Below are 16816 nucleotides of genomic sequence, written 5' to 3'. Positions count from 1 at the left end.
GGTTTCAGTAATTCCCTTTGATAACATTGCCCTTGATCAAGCCCTACCAGACCTCCTACACCATCCTTGCCATTTATTTTCAGTCACTTGTTGTTCCCTTGTCCCTGGTTTTGTTAATACCCACTTCCTTTCCCCCACCTTCCCCTCTCCCATGTCCCCCTGGAACTGTCATTCCATTGTTTTCTCCTCTTGCTTGTTTATGCCGCCTATCTTATCTAAATAGACTAGCAGAGATAATAAGAGTCCCAAACACTAGATGGAACAAAACAAAGCAACAATGGAATATAAAACAATAGCTTCGACAACAACAACAACAAAAGCCAAAGACAAAAAAAGAAGAAAAACCTATAAATAGTTCAAGGTCTGGGGGTGGGAGTGGGGTGCAGAGTGGAAGCCCAAAGCCAATCTGTAGGCAATTGGACATCCCCTTAAAGAAAGGTCATGAGGAGAAGATGCATTAGTCAGGGTGCAGTATAGCATCAAGGAAACATACAGCTTTTCTCTGGTTCTTTAATGCTTCCTCTCCCTCACAATTATGACCCTAATTCTACCTTACAAATCTGGCTAGAGCAGAGCATGTACATGAGTACAGATAAGAGCTGGAAACACAGGGAATATAGTAAAGATAAACTCCTGGGGACCAATATTGAGAGTAGCTATACCAGGAGGGTAAGGAGAAAATGTGGAGAGAAAGGGGGAACTGGTCGCAATAACCTACCTATAACCCCCTCACCAGGGATGAACAACAGACAAGAGGGTAAAGGGAGACATCGGACAGTGCAAGACATGAACAAGGGATATCAGATGTCAAATAGATCTTGGCAGAAAGCCGATAATACCAGAAAGATGTTTATATGCGTTATATTGACTATGCTTAAGTATTAGACTTTGTGGACTATACCAAACTATAGAGAGCCTTGAGAAGAATGGGAATCCTAGAACACTACATTGTGTTCATGCAGAAACTGTATATGGACCAATAGGAAGTTGTGTGAAAAAGACAGAAAAGGGGGGATACTGTCTGGTTTAACATCAAGAAAGATGTGTGTTAGGGTTATATCCTTTCATCATACATATTCAATCTTTGTGCTCAGAAAATAATCAGGGTATATGGCATCAGGATGGGAGGAAGCATAATTAGCAACTTATGATATGCAGATAATACAACCTTGTTTGCTGAAAATGAGGAAGACTTGAAGCTCTTGCTGATGACGTATGGATTACAACTCAATGTAAAGAAGACAAAGATTCTCACAAGTGGATAAATGTGCAATATCATGATAAATAGAAGAGAGATTGAAGTTGTCTAGAATTTTGTCTTGTTTGTATCCACAATCAATGCTCATGGAAGTAGCAATTGAGATCAAATGATACACTGCATTGGAAAAATCTGCTGCAAAAGACTGATTTAAAGCGTAGATAAGCAAGGATGTTAATTTGAGGATTTAGATACCCCTGATCCAAGCCATGATATTTTTAACCAACTCATATGCATTGAAAGTAGGCACTTAGTAAGACCAAAGAATAATGGATGTACTTGAAATATGGTACAGGCAAAAATATTGACTGTAACATAGACTGCCAAAGGAACAAAGAAATCTGGAATGAGATTCCCTAGAGGCAAGCATGGTGAGACTTTTCCTCATGTACTTTGGACACATTTTCTGAAGAGACTAGTTCCTGGAGACTAGTTTGGGACAAGGAGAGAGAGGAAAGCTTTGACAAGAGGCATTGACACAATGGCTGTATTGATGCGCTCAAACGTAAGAACAATCATGCAGCTGGGAAGGACGAGGAACGGTTTCAATCTGTTGTACATAGGGTCACTATGAGCTGGAAGTGACTTGAAGGCTCCTAACAAGAATAATATGGTTTTGAAAATAAGAAGAAATTTCCTAAATAATGTAACTCACATAAAGTACAGTTGAAATTCCTCTACTACTAAATACACACACTGAGATCTAAGAGGGAAAAAAAAACTTCCACATGCTATCATGCTGATACGTTTGCATTGTACTCTAGTGCCAGAATTCTTTAATCCTCCATTGTATGCCAGTGTGTAGTTGTCTGAAGTGACAATTATAAGGAAGAGGACGCCTCCAATTTTAATCACCACAGAACTGGCAAAAAAGAGTACTACTTTTCTTCCCTGTGTGAAGAAAACTACAGAACAGAATATACCCTCTGAGAATGAAAGACCAGGGGAGCCATTTTCCGGGTCTTTCTTCATTGATTAGTAAGGGAAATCTTTTCAAAATTAACAAGGAGGGTCTGCTGAATAAGCACAACACGTTTGCACTCTCTAATCCTTAATTTATTCTCCAAATAACTCAGTGAACACAGACTAACATACAAAATGCATAAATGACCCTCCGTGTTTCTAACTTCCTCTCGTACCATTTATTCTTTCTGAACTATAGTACAGTGACAATAGTATTTCTTAATTTATCAAAGTTGATAAGCTCTTTCTTACCCCATTTGAATCTTACAAATTCACATGCAGCTTCTTCTGTTTTAATACTCTTCATATCATTGTCTATTAGACTAACTCACATGCATCTATTGGCTGATACACAAGGCAATTCTTTAGAAGAACGCCTCTGGACCCTAATCTAAAGAAAATCCTCTAGTTTTTTCTCCTTCAAAATATTTTTCAGAATTTATAATTAAATGGTTTTTGATGTGCTTTCTTGTTCTCATTCTATATTATAAACTCCATTATGGCAAAAAAAAAAAAAAGCCATGCCTATTTTATTCTCCTACAGAGTATCTAGCTCAGGGCTCTCAACCTTCCTAATGCCATGACCCTTTCATACAGTTCCTCATGTTGTGGTGACCTGCAACCACTGCTACTGTTATGAATCGGGCACTCCCTGTGAAAGGGTCATTCGACCCCCAAAGGGGTTGCGACCCACAGGTTGAAATCTACTGATCCTAGCAGAATGCCTGATTTAGAATTTGTGGTCAGAAATACCTATGAATGAGGCAAAAACCTAGAGGAGTTCATAATGTTTAATATTCATGCCATGATACTAGTAACATCATTAGATTTGTGGCCTTTCCAGTTCTTTAAAGTATATCAGATCTTGAAAAGGTCTTCTGGAATAATAATAATGAAGTCGTGATCTAAGAGATTTAGCTATTTTTTTTTTGATTTAGCTATTCTTATCCTAAAAGAAGGACATGTTGAGAACCCTTTATTAAACAAAAATATCTGTATGTAATATTTTCTCAACATGCCCTTCATCTAGGATAATTATTAATGCCAGATATAGAGTGATGTGTGAATCACAGTTGTATCAGAATAGGGAATGAAGGATAGAGCTTGGAGTTAGGTCTATACTGGCAGTAGGAAAGCCAGTGGTGTTGTTACATTCACCTCCATTGTCCAGAACCCCGAGCTTCTATTTATTTATTTTATGATGGAGTATTAACATATTTCCTTATTTTCACATATTAATCACTATTTTGTTATTGAAAATTAGACATTTTAAATAGTATAATGTAATAAATTTAGAAATAATATTTTCTCTCTCCCAAAAGTTTGCTGTTGTTGTTTCTTGCAATTGTTGGCATGTTAAAAAAATTGTAAAACATTTGTAAAGTCTATGTTTTGTGTGATCATTAATATTTGATAGAGATTTTTGAAAAACGAGTTGGAACAACAAAAACCTTCTCCCAGGCTTGTGTTTGTTGGGACAAATCTTCAAACATCAGCCGGGCAGTTCACAATGCTCCCATAATGTTCACTTCTTTTGGCACAGAGCCTGCAGTAGACTGAGTTACAACTTTAGCTTAGTGCCTCCTCAATTGTTTTTAACATTCCCCAATGTGTGCAAACCAAAAGCTCATTGTCATCCAGTGAACTGTTACTAACACAGATCCTATAGGGGATGGATCTAAGCCTGTGTGTTTCTAAGATTTTTATGGGTGGAGAAAGCCTCCTCTTTCTCTGTGGGTCAACTGGTGGTTTTGAACTACTGACTTCTGGTCTGTCCAACAGCTGGTGAGCCCAACTAGTAACCACTGCAATACTAGGATGCCCTGAGCATGTCTATCACCTTCTAAATTCCAAGGATGTGAATATGTTCAAAAGTTGTACTCCTTAAAAACTCCCAAGCCATTCCTCCCCAGTTTTAAGATTTGTCTACTGTTTGCAGAGACTAAAACAAGTTTGGCCAGGCAGGAGTAGTTCTCCTATTTGTAAATGTGTTCACCAAATGCCTCTGGAGTAACTACATTAGCCATAGGATAGTTTCAAGTAAAAAAAGAAAGACACGCAGATTTATTTGAAAGTAAGATTTGTCCTTCTTAGTTTGGTACTAGATACTTGCATTAAAAATACAGATTATTGTCTTCAAGATCACCAATGAAGTTGGTAGAAGGAAATGGGGCCAAGGTAAGTTAAATTGCTATCAAACTCTTACTTATATTCAGTTGCTTAATATTTTTCCTTCTCTTAAAATAATAATCTCTTGGTGGCAGTAAAATTTTAGCAGCTGCCAGAATCTAGAGGGGGGGGGGGGTATTTGTGTGTGTGTGTGTGTGTGTGTGTGTGTGAGATCATTTTGACAGGTTTTGTTTTGTTTGGTTTTGCGAGTTTATTTACTGTTGCTTTTGGTGGGTGAAATGTTGGGTCTTCATATTTTATTTTTGCTGATGCCCATTCTTTGTCTGCAGTTTTGAAACTTCCTCTAAATTATTTAGAATTAAAAGTTCTTTAAAAACCTGAATCTTCCATATATATGACATGTGACAAATAGTTGAATGAACAAAAGATAAAAATAAAATGCTAGTAATTAAAGAAAAAATACTATTTAAAAATATTTTCTTTCAGTCTTACAATAATCAAATTCATAGGGTAAGAACATTTTCCCTTTTCTTCAGGAAAAAAACTATGAACTATTGTATCACAAATAAATTATAGTAATATAAGTACTATTAATTAAATGTGGATTTATTCCACTCTTCTAAAAATAAGAGTCATGGAGTATCAATTATTATCTTTAAGGCTGGTAAATATGACTTTTATCTAGAGTGCAAAAATGTATATATTTTTCTGTATTTGAAGGTATAATAAAAATGCTAAAAACTAGGGCATTGTTCTTTTGTAAAAATAGATATCTTAATTTAAATTCAGCACTTAGCTCAACCAGCTATCAGTATGTTTATATTTTATTTCTGTTTGAGATAGTGTTTTTTCTATATGTATATGAGAAATATTTAAATTGTACTTTCTTGAAAGAGCATTTATATCAAGTTTATGGTAAGTGTTGAATTCTTCAATTACTGCTAATTGGAAATTTTCCAATTTGCCTGTAGTGCTGAGAGTCTCATGATTTTGCCACTATTTCTTTTTTCTTTGTACTTAAAATTGGTGGAATAAAAAGAGATGCTGAACTAAAACTACACTTTCAAAGACATAATCCTACTTTCTATGTTGTACAGATGGTTGCAAACTCTATGGGGACAGATCTTGCATATCAATGATTCTTCTATGCCTTTTACTCAGAATCATGTAAGGATTATTTGTGGTACTGAATTTCAGGCCCAAAGTATGAGAATCGTTCTGGCTGTACTTCTTCAAAGACAGATTTGTTTGTTCATCAGATACATGGTACTTTCAATAACTTTGCCAACACTGTAATTCAAATGCATCAACTCTCTGCAATCTTATTTCATTGTCCAACTTTTACATGCATATGAAAATTGTTTTTAAAGATGAAAGTTTACTTCCATGTACAATGTGAAATTTGATCAATATTCAGGAAAACGGAGTTGCACTTAGATAATGCTTTCTAACACTGTCTTTACAAAACGCTTAATGAATGCCAGAAACAATCAACTTCTGTTGGTCGGTTCCAGGAAATCACAGGAGGGTTTAAATATGGCATGTCACTCCCCTCAGTTTCCACTTAATTAGAGCTGTATGTGCTTTGTCATTCTTGTGAGACCATCTTGTGTACCTACAGCTTCTCTTCACTCTCATTACATCTTCTGACTATTGTCATATTGTTCAGTTATTTTAAAAACCACACTCACATAGAACACCACGTAAAGTTTGATGTCTTTTATATAGTCTATTTTTTAGTGCCCCACTCATGTCCAACTACAATCTGACTCCTCTCACAGCTATTTTAGAAAATATGTTCCTGCCAAGGTCACAAGTTATTCCTAAACTTAAAGTAAAAATCTAATTTGCTTATCTTCTCTCAGACAAATATAGTTATTTGTACCTTCTGTATTCTGTAGGTTCCATGGTTTCTCTCATGAATTCAAGAGTAAAGTATTCACCTTTAATTTCCTTTATGTTTAATATTCAAAATTCATTATTTTAAAGCCTATTTATCTAAGTTTGAAGGAGCCCTGGTGGTGTAGTGGTTACACACTGGCCTGTGATCCGCGTGCTCAGCAGTTGGAAACCACTAACAGCTCTGAGGGGGAAAGATGGCTTTCTACTCATGTAAACAGTGACAGTCTTGGAAACCCACAGGTGGCTCTAGGAGTGGGCATTGACTCGTTAGCAGTCAGTTTGGTTTTGTTGTTGGTTTATTTTATTTGACATGTTTTACAATTGCAAGAACTAGTATATATGAATATGTTATATATATATGGATAAGATTTGAAAATCTAAATTGCCTATACTTTGGATTCATACTTTGGTGGATGCGTTGCACAAATAATGATTTCAAAAATTCTATTCCTGTGCAACGAACTTCGAACATTTTCTCTTTGGCATTGAATGTAACCGATATCCAGCTCGTTGTCAAAGCCAAATACAAGAACTCCTCTGATCCCTCTTTTTTAATCCCATCCTGCCTTTACCAAACTCTGAATCTATCGCTTTCATAACTATTGATTACTTTCACTTTCATTGTGTACATTTTCATCAACACTATATTTTTTTTAAAAAAAGAATTGTTGATAGCTTCTTATGGTATTCCCTGATCCTATGTTCTTTTTCCTGAGTGAATCCTACTCTTCAAAGAATATAATCTATACATTTAGATTAATTCAGAGGTCTATCACAGTGAAAGGATCCCTGGATATTGAAAACAATGTCTGATTGGCTGGTGGTTTGAATTAATCCAGTTGCACTATGAAGAAATATCAAGTAATCTGTTTCTATACAAATTACAGCAAACCCTATGGGGCAGTTCTCCTCTGTAGCACATGATTACCAGGAGTCAGAATTAACTGTCTTTGAGGATTCCAAAAGGGGTAATCTTCCTAGAGTTTCTTGAAGGACAAAGGATTATCATGGGGGTTTATTATGAAAATGGATTGGTAATAAAAAGGCCAGGTAAATTGTGCAGATTTTCTTTGTTTGGTTTGCAATTTTATTCATGATGACGTTTGCAAGGGCGGTCCCATAAGAATTTTATTTACATCTTTATAACGATTATGAGAAAAATTCTGTGTATTCAATTTACACCAAGTCAAAATAGCAGTTTTGTTGCCCCTGAAAAACATAAATCGTGTTCTTTTCAAAGTTCATTGCAATCAGTTGACCAGAAAGACCTCTGCAGGGGCAATATCTGAATTGTCTTGTGGATGAGGGAAAATTCCTCAACGAAATTCACCTAGGACAGTCTTTGCTTTCCTCAAAGAATTAGTAGGTGTGCTGTGGTCATGGAAAGCAATTCAACACTGGACAAAAGGGTTTAGCCTTTAAAAAAATAATCATTTTATGAGAAGCTCTTACAGAAATTATAACCATCCATAATTCTGCTACAGCAAGCATAACTTTACAATAGCTACCAACATCCGTTTCAAAACATTTTCTTTCTTCTTGAATTCTTTGATCTCAGCTCTCCTTCCTTCCTTCCCCACCCTGTGCCCAGGAACTATTTATTATTATTATTATTATTATTATTTTAATCAACGCTCTTTTCAATGATGTTTAAACTTCATAACAAACTTCTGTGATCACCCTGTGTTCTTTGAGAAACTCTATCAAGATTATTTTTTGAATCTCAAATTCCAGTCAGTCCAAATAACATTCTGAGTTTTTCCCTTGACTTTTCCTGGACTACGGGAACCCACTGTTCTGATTAGACTTTGCTTTCTAGATCAGATTGGTCAATCCAAAGCTCATCCTGTTGTGACTTGTTCCCCAAAATCATCTTCATTGGCTTTTATCTTGATTAAAAGACTGAGCTTTTAGCCAGCTTATCTTCACTTAATGTTTTTATTTAGTAACCTTCAGTACTTAACACACACTAACAAGACTAAGAAAATTGTATCACGTGTGTTTCTTTTCTAAATCCATCAACTCATCAGAGAGATGATAAAACATGCTTTGCTGGGAATTAACAATATAGGTGAAATAGAACTGTAATAGAAATATGTTTTTTACATACCCTATTGTGTGTGTATGTATGTACTTTATTAAAAACAAAACAAAAAAACCACTTTGCTGCAATTGAGTTGATATTGGCTCTTAGTGACCCCATAGGACAGGCTGGAACTGCCCCTGTGAGTTCCCAAGATTGAGCTGAGGCCTCCCCTGATGAAGTGGTTTATAAGATGTCCAAGCAAGGGACCAAGGGGCAGGATGGTGGAATACAGTTTACAGGCATTAGGCAGGCTCATTCTGTTATTGCTTATGAGACTATATTAGAAAATTACATGACCTGAGAATAGAAGCCTGTCTTTTTCTTGGAATTAATCCTTATAATAGTGGACTCATGCAATATCTGATCTTTTGTGATTGATTAACTTCAGTCAGCATAATGGTTTCCAGGTCCCTCTATATCATGAATTGTCTCATGAGCTCACCACTAATTTTAGGGATTCCCAGTATTCCACTGTGTGTGCGCCAGAGTGCCTTTACCCATGTTTTTACCAATGGACATTCGGGTTGTTTTTAGCATCTGATTTGAGATTTGAAATTTTCTGTTCAGCTCTTTAACTTCATCATTTCTTCCCTTTCCCTTAGTTATTCTTCTGAAATCCATCCATTTTGACCCGTTCTTTCTTTCCCCCCTTTTTAATGATGCCCTTCTTTCTTCGTAGATGATATTCTTGATGTCACCCCACAGCCCATCAGGTCTTCTGCCATTAGGGTTCGGCCTCAGATCTGTTCTAGAGGTTTTCTTGAAACTCAGGTGGTATCTGCTGAAGGTCATCTGTTGGCTCTCATGGACTTGTTTTAAATTTCTTTAACTTCAACCTGAACTTACATATGAGAAATCGATGGGCTTTATATTTGACCCCTGATTTCATTTTAGCTGTTAATATTGAGCTTCTCCATAATTTCTTCACACAGAGGTAGTCAATTTGAATTTTGAGAATTTATGAAGAAAACCAACCAACTTTTTTGTGTTGTGGAAAATAAATATTTGCTTTGAAGAAATACTTGATCTTGTGAAAATTCTTTCATGGGATATTCAGCTTCGTTTCTATCACCAAGGACATATTTTTCAGTTACTGGTCCTTCTTTTCTGGTTCCAATTTTTGCATTTCAGTCACCAATAATTATCAATGCATTTTGACTGTATATTTGATCAATTTCAGACCGAAGATTTTGGTAAAATTCAATTTCTGCAGCACTAGCTTTTGTGTTTGGTATGTAAATTTAAATACTAGTGGTATTGACTTAATTTCCTTATATGTGGATACATTTTATCCTATCTTAGACAGGGTTGTATTTTAAGATCGATCTTGAAATTTTCATTTGGATGATGAATGAAACTCCATTCCTCTTGAATCTGTCACACTGAACCACGCGACTTTCTGATTCAAAATGGCTAGTATCAGTCCATTCCACCTCAGTCATATATAAAATGTCATTTTTTTCCTGTTTTCTGTTTCATTTTGGACGACTTCTGATCTTCCTATATTCATACTTCATGCTTTCCAAGTTCTGATTCTTAATAGACATTTACAGCTGTTTCTTCTCATTTTGAGGAATGTCCCCATAGAAAATGAGTGTCCTGATGGGATAATTCCCGCAGACTTTACTCAAGCCATGTCATTAGAGTGGACTCTACTTTGGGAAGATTATACTTTTCTTTAGTCATAGTCTCAGTTCTTTCTGACCTGAGGTATTCATCTCCAACAATGCTCTGACTCTATTCATTGTGTTTTCAGTATCTGACAATGTTCCACTGCTATTCATAAGTTGCTAAGTCCTCTGAAACGGATTGCCTATTCACACTTCTTAGTCGGTGCTTCCTCGGAGGTACAATGACGCCTGCTCATTTTGGATGACCCTGGTGGTACGTGAAATACCAGCAACAACAACTCCAGCATCACAGCAACACATAAATCACCACAGCAAGACAGACTAACAGAAAAGTGGTGGCTTTAAAACATACATGTTTTCAAAAGACAGTGATATTAAAGAATCTCAACTTGCTCTTCAGGCACTAGAGGAAAAACAAGGTTCTATAAAATGACAGAATACCAATAGAAATGTTTCAGCAACCTGATGTGACACAGGGAAGACTGAGTCTGCCTATCTGGAGAAAATAGAAAGATACCTGTCTGACCAAAAACTGTGAAAGATCCATATTTGTATTCATTCCAAAGAAAATTCACCCAACTGTATGTGGAAATTACCACTCAACATCATTAATATCACATGGAAGTAAATTTTTGCTCAATATAATTCAAAATTGGCTACACCAGTACACCTACTGGGAGCTTCCAGATTCAGAAAAGGATGTAGAAAAAGGGACATTGTTATCAATTTCAGATACATCTTAGCTAAAGACAGAATATGCTAGAAAGATGTGTATTCATTTTTCATTGACTATGTAAAGGCATTAGACCGTGGATATCATAAAAAAGACAATGGAGAGCATTGCTACAAAGAGGAATCACAGCACCCTTAAGTTTCCTCATATGGAAACTTCACAGAGACTCAAAGGCAATTGTTGGAAGAAAACAAATGGATACTGTGTGGTTTAATGTCAGGAAAGATGTGTATCAGGCTGTATCCTATCACTGTGCTTATTCAAACTATGCTGAGCAAATAGCCTGAGAAAGTGAATGATATGAAAACAATGTGGATTAGAATTGGCGGAAGATTCACATGCAACCTGTGATATGCATATGTCACTGCCAGAAGAACGAAGATTCTGTCTTGGAAAAAGTTAGTGTGACTTTGTCTCACCTTGGACATGTGATCAGGAGAGACCAGTGTCTGGAAAAGAATGTCATATTTGCTCAAGTAGAGGGTCATTGAAAAAATGGAAGACCCTCTACACGATGGTTTGACACTTCAAATGCAACAATGTATTAAAATTTTAAAAAGAATTGTGAAGATGGTATGAGACCAGGTAATATTAATTGCTGTACATCTAACAACAATGTATGTATATGTGTTATGTACACGTATATGCATGCATGTATCTATACAAAAATATTGCTTTAGGTGTTCGTGTAGAAGAAATAAGATGAATAAATCAATTTAGATTAGGCTGTGTCTCCCAGGAACTTCTTTGGTCCTATAAAAAATTATCTTTTGTTTTAGAAAGGAGAGATTGTTTTTTCAATATAGGGGAGTAGAACTTCTGTAAAAGCATTTCTGAATTCAATTTAAAACTAGGTTAGGCTCTGCTCTCAGGTCAAACTTGATCCAATTATTTCACTGTCATTTATTCCATTTCTATGACTGATTTAAGCAAAATCTTTGTCTTTCTTTAGTTGTTTTACCAGCCATAACCTCTTCACTTCCAGAATAGTGACCGTCAGCTTTGATGGTCTGCTTATATATTAACATTTCTAATCTTTGAATGCTGTGAGATTTTTATATGTTGTGATCACTCTCCAGCATTAAGAAACATCTGAAATTGCCTGGAGCTTGTTGCCTATCCCATCGAATATTTCAGCTACAAAAAAAATTAAAATAATTAATAGCCAATTTTCCTAGTCAGAAACAGAAAGCATGAATCTTTGAACTTGAATAAAATGACACGAATGCTTTATTCTGGTTTGGTAAAACACCCTAATCCATCTTCATTTTATCTGTATGACAGGCTTACCTTGAAAAGAAATCCACAGACATAGACATGTTTTTCTCTGCTTGCTCTGTTTAAATGCAGTAAATCATTGGACTCAAGCTTAATTCTTTTTGTACAAGTACACATCTCATGAGGAGGTCTTTAAGGAGAACATTATCCTAAATTTCATCACATTTTACTGAAACTATAATTCCTTTTATTTTATTCCATTTGCTGATATGCTTACTTTATTGCCATCTGCCAGGAAATAACCACTCTAGATTAGTACATAGTCTAGGATTCTAATATTGGAGTGTGCAACTTCCTGTAAACCACAAATGGTTAATGCACTCAGGTATTGTCCTAATCATCTGCAGTTCATCACAGGCACCTCAGAAAGAGATAATCTGATCTATTTCCAAAAGGTTAGGTATCATATAGTGCAGAGTTGCCTGACATCCATGGGGTTAATTTCAGTTGGAATGAACTTACAGCCATCTGGTTATAGGATATAACACACTTAATTGAATATATTCATTTATATAGGTTTCTGTTCCAATAAATATTTCATTATATGGAGCAGAGATAAAATCATTTTCTATTCAGTTTTATTTGTGTGGCAATTGGTGTATGGTTGAATTAATTACTTGAATAATACTCTTTTTTTCTCCTTCTTAATTTGAAAACACAAACACATACCCTGTCATTTATTTCCTTTTCCTTGGGTAGATTTTTATCTGTGAAAACTTCAGGTTTTTTAGATATATTATGGACAATAATATTGTTGAGAGTTTCAGGGTTAAATAAAAAGAGACAGATACTGTGTAAATTGTGAGGGGTATTATACAGGTATGACTATCTTCTTAAATATTAATATTTAAATAAATATGCAACAAACATTAAAATAATGTGCAAGTACTCTCATAATAACTTTTTATGATCTCCTTTTCTCTGCTAGTGGAAATATTTTTCAACTAAGCAGCCAAACGTCAAGTTAAAAACATGTAAGTTTAAGTAAAAAGATGTGTGTTAACAGAAATTAGATTACAAATTCAATAGGAGGTAGGTATATTATGGTTCCATTAATTTTAAATGCTATGTATTTAAAGGAATGTTCAAAACATGCCAGCATGACTTCAGGTAAGGTTTACATTTACTTTTTATCATAATGAAATTTTGAATATATGCATTTATCATTTTATAGGTACAAAAGATTAATATTCAAATAAATTTCAAAAATAAAGAGCAAAAAGTTAAGATCTCTCTTTGCTGTTTTCTGTTCTCCCTTCTCATTCACTGTTTCTTGGCATACTTAACCCCTTGCTTTCTCCTTACCTCACATTTTCTTTTATCTTGTTAAAAAATAATATTAAAATCCCAGAGGAGGAGTCAAGATGGTGTCAAGGTAGAATCACCATCCAACACTCCTGTTGTCAGACAATAAAATTAAGAGGAAAGGAAAACTGAGTGCTAAAACTAGATTCAGTGTGCTAGAGTCTATGGTTCAGGCTTCCCTGTGTGATTTTCACCCATGAAGCAACTTGAAAACCAGCTGAAAAGCTCTTAGCTTACATGGGCTCCACTAAACTCTTACCAGGTCCTGCAGGATGGCATCCGCCAGCCCTTCCTGCATCCAAAACATGAGCTCTGCAGCCAGCAGTAGTTTTTCCAGGTTGCTACCTAAAAGTGGTCATATTCCCAGGTTTACAGAGAGCTTCTGAGAACTAGCCAGAAGAATTCACACCAGGGTCTAGGAATGGAGTGGCTACATCAGACACCCCCTCTCTCCAGCTCCACACCTGCCAGCATGAGTAATGATAGATAATAAGGTAATAATTTGCAGCAACCGAAGAGCTGTTGGGATGTTTTCTGGCGACAGAACAGTCCCCCTGAGCATAACTGGCAGACTGTGCATGATAGTGACAGGAGTGATGGAGGAGGGTAGCTAAGGGAGAATTCAGTTCCTGTCAGCCCCAAACCCACTCCACTAATCCAGTCCCCTTCCCTGGAGCAGAGTGTGGCACAGCCCAGAAACCAGAGAGCCCCACAAGCCCATTATAAAAAGATAATTTTTTCCCTTTTAAAACAAACAAATGAATAAAACACTCTCAATTCCAAGCTACAGTCCTTTGTGCAACTTTGAATGTAGGCAGCCAGAACTCTGTCCTTTAGTATAACATTAACATAACAACTCTAATCTCAAGAGCACAACCTAGGACTTTAACATAACAAAAATGGAAAAGCAAACAAGTACTAATAACTAACAGACCTAGCCCAAAACTGGCTTTACCAGTTCTGGGTTCCACAGAAAGTCTTTAAAAGGATGCAAATTGTGGCCAGTCTAGATTAGACCCCTGCCCACGTGGCAGTCCTGCCCCAACCCAGTCAGTGGCAAACTTATAGCCGATGGACTCAGCCCTGACTCTGAGGCTACCCACTGCCTGTGGCCACTGAGTTGCTGGGCACCCTGCCTACATAGAAGTCCTACCCATCACTATAGTAGGCCATAGGGAGTCCTTGAAAATCCTCTTTCCAGTCACACATAGAAAGAGCTCATTGTTCTTGGACTCCAGAAACATGGATTCCATTTCCAAAATGACATGCAAACATCAGCGTACTTCAAGGCCCTCAACAAGAAAACAATAAAAACTAAAAAACAACAGCAGAGGAAGTCGCAAAACTAACGACACACATAGAAGAATTAGACACTGATCTGCCAATCAAAGAAATCTACAGAATGCTGCTTGGAGTAATAGAAACTTTGAGGAAAGCAACACAAAATAAGGATGCAATGATAAAGGAGATGAAGTCCATGCACCAACGGTAAGTACAAGAACTAATGGATAAGGTAACAGAAGCAAAACACAAAATCACAGACCTAACCAACAGATTAGAAGAGGGAGAAAATCTTACGAGAGAGCTGGAGGACATTCGGGCAGACTTCAACAAACAGGAAAGACATTCAAACAAGATAATCAGAATGATGGGAAGAAAACCTACGGTCAATGACAGATTCTATGAAGAGGCACAGCATATGAATAATTGGTCTATCAGAACACAACAAATAAACCATCAGCTAAACTAGTGAGTGAATTTCTGGAAGCAAACTTCCCCACCATAATGAGTGAGAATCGGACACTCAATCAGGATACCAATTGAGCAAAGAGGCCACCAATTGACTAAACCCCAGGAAGAACTCATCAAGGCATAAATTTTGTTAAATTATCCAACTTCAAGGAGAAAGAGAAAAAATTTAAGAGCAGTAAGAGAAAACAAGATGGTCACATACAATGGTGCTCAGCTAAGAATATGCTTAGACTTATCAGAAGATACCATGAAGAGGAAGAGAGAATGGAGTAATATCTTCAGAAAGCTGAAAGAATATCAGGCCAGCCTTAGAATGCTCTACCCTGTGAAATTATCTATTAAGAGAGACAGATGAGGTAAGAGTCTTCCAGGAAAATAAAAAATTCAAAGAATAGTCCATAAAACATCCAACCCTGTGGAAAATCTTTGCCAAATTGCTATGGTCAGAAGACAAACATTCACCAAGCACAAGCAGGAGAACTCCAACTAGAGCAACTCCACCCAGAAGTCAATATGCTGAAAAAATTACCAACATAACATTGTCTCAGAGGGAAAGGGCAAGAATGAAGCTCACCACACACATACAGCAGCACACTGGTATGAACTGACGTAGGAAAATGCCTAATGCAAACTGTATGAGATTACAGCAATTAATCCAGGGATTATGATAATAACTCTGAATGACAATTGCCTCAAGTGGCCCATTAAAAGACAAAGGTTAGCATACTGGCTCAGAAAAAAATAAACCATCAATCTGCTGCCTGCAAGAGACACATCTTAAACTCACAGACAAAAATAGACTAAAAAAGCAAAAGATTGCTAGCTATCAAAAGATATAGCATCTAGGATCTTAAAAACTTGAAGATAAGTGGTCTTCTAGCTCAGAAGCACAAAACCCACATGGTAGAAGCACATTCGCCTGTGTGATCAAGAGGTGCCGAAGGGATCCATGATCAGGCATCAAAGAAGAAAAAATTATATCATTGTGTGCTCACCTTCCCAATATGATTGCTGAAGACTAATGGGTGCATAAGCAAATGTGGTGAAAAAGCTGATGCTGCCCAGCTATCAAAAGATAGTGTCTGGGGTCTTAAAGGCTTGAAGGTAAACCAGTGGCCATCTAGCTCAGAAGCAACAAAGCCCACAAGGAAGAAATACACCAGCCTGGGTAATCATAAGGTGCCAAAGGGATGAGTAATCAAGCATCAAAGAACAAAAACTCAAATCATTGTGAATTAGGGGGAGAGCGGAATGGGGACCCAAAGTCCATCTGTAGGCAATAGGACATCCCCTTATGGAAGGTTTCCAGGGAGGATACTAGCCTGTCAGGTTTCAGTGTAACAATGATGAAACATACAACTTTCCTCTAGTTCCTAAATGCTTCCTCCCCTCCCACTATCATGATCCCAATTCTACCCTAAAAATCTGGCTAGATCAGAGGATGTACACTGGTACAGATATAAACTGGAAACACAGGGAATCCAGAATGAATGATTCCTTCAGGCCCAGTGGTGAGAGTGGCAATACCGGGAGAGTGGAGGGAGGGTGGGGTAGAGAGGGAGAACCAATTACAATGATCTAGATATTACCTCCTCCCTGGGGGACAGACAACAGAAAAGTGGGTAAAGGGATACGTCATATAGTGTAAGAGATGACAAAATAATAATGTATAAAATACCAAGGGTTCAGGAGGGAAAGGGGAGTGGGGAAGGAGGAGGCACAATGAGGAGCTGATGCCAGGGGCTTACATGGAAAACAAATGTTTTGAGAATGAGGAG

At 36.8% G+C, this 16816-nt stretch overlaps 1 protein-coding gene across 1 annotated transcript in view; it reads left to right on the top strand.

Moving 5' to 3' along the window:
• The window catches only part of LOC142445038 (caspase-12-like), a 43077-nt gene extending 31786 nt beyond the window's left edge, over positions 1-11291 (top strand). The window contains exon 11 of the mRNA XM_075546532.1: positions 10096-11291. The gene's annotated coding sequence lies outside the window, so the exon portion shown is untranslated. The remainder of the gene's footprint in view (positions 1-10095) is intronic.
• Positions 11292-16816: the final 5525 nt, after the last annotated feature.

Source organism: Tenrec ecaudatus, chromosome 4, assembly GCF_050624435.1.
Source record: "Tenrec ecaudatus isolate mTenEca1 chromosome 4, mTenEca1.hap1, whole genome shotgun sequence".
Classification (NCBI taxonomy): Eukaryota; Metazoa; Chordata; class Mammalia; order Afrosoricida; family Tenrecidae; genus Tenrec; species Tenrec ecaudatus.
The sequence above is the reverse complement of the archived record's forward strand: the minus strand, read 5'-3'. Positions and strand labels throughout refer to the sequence as shown.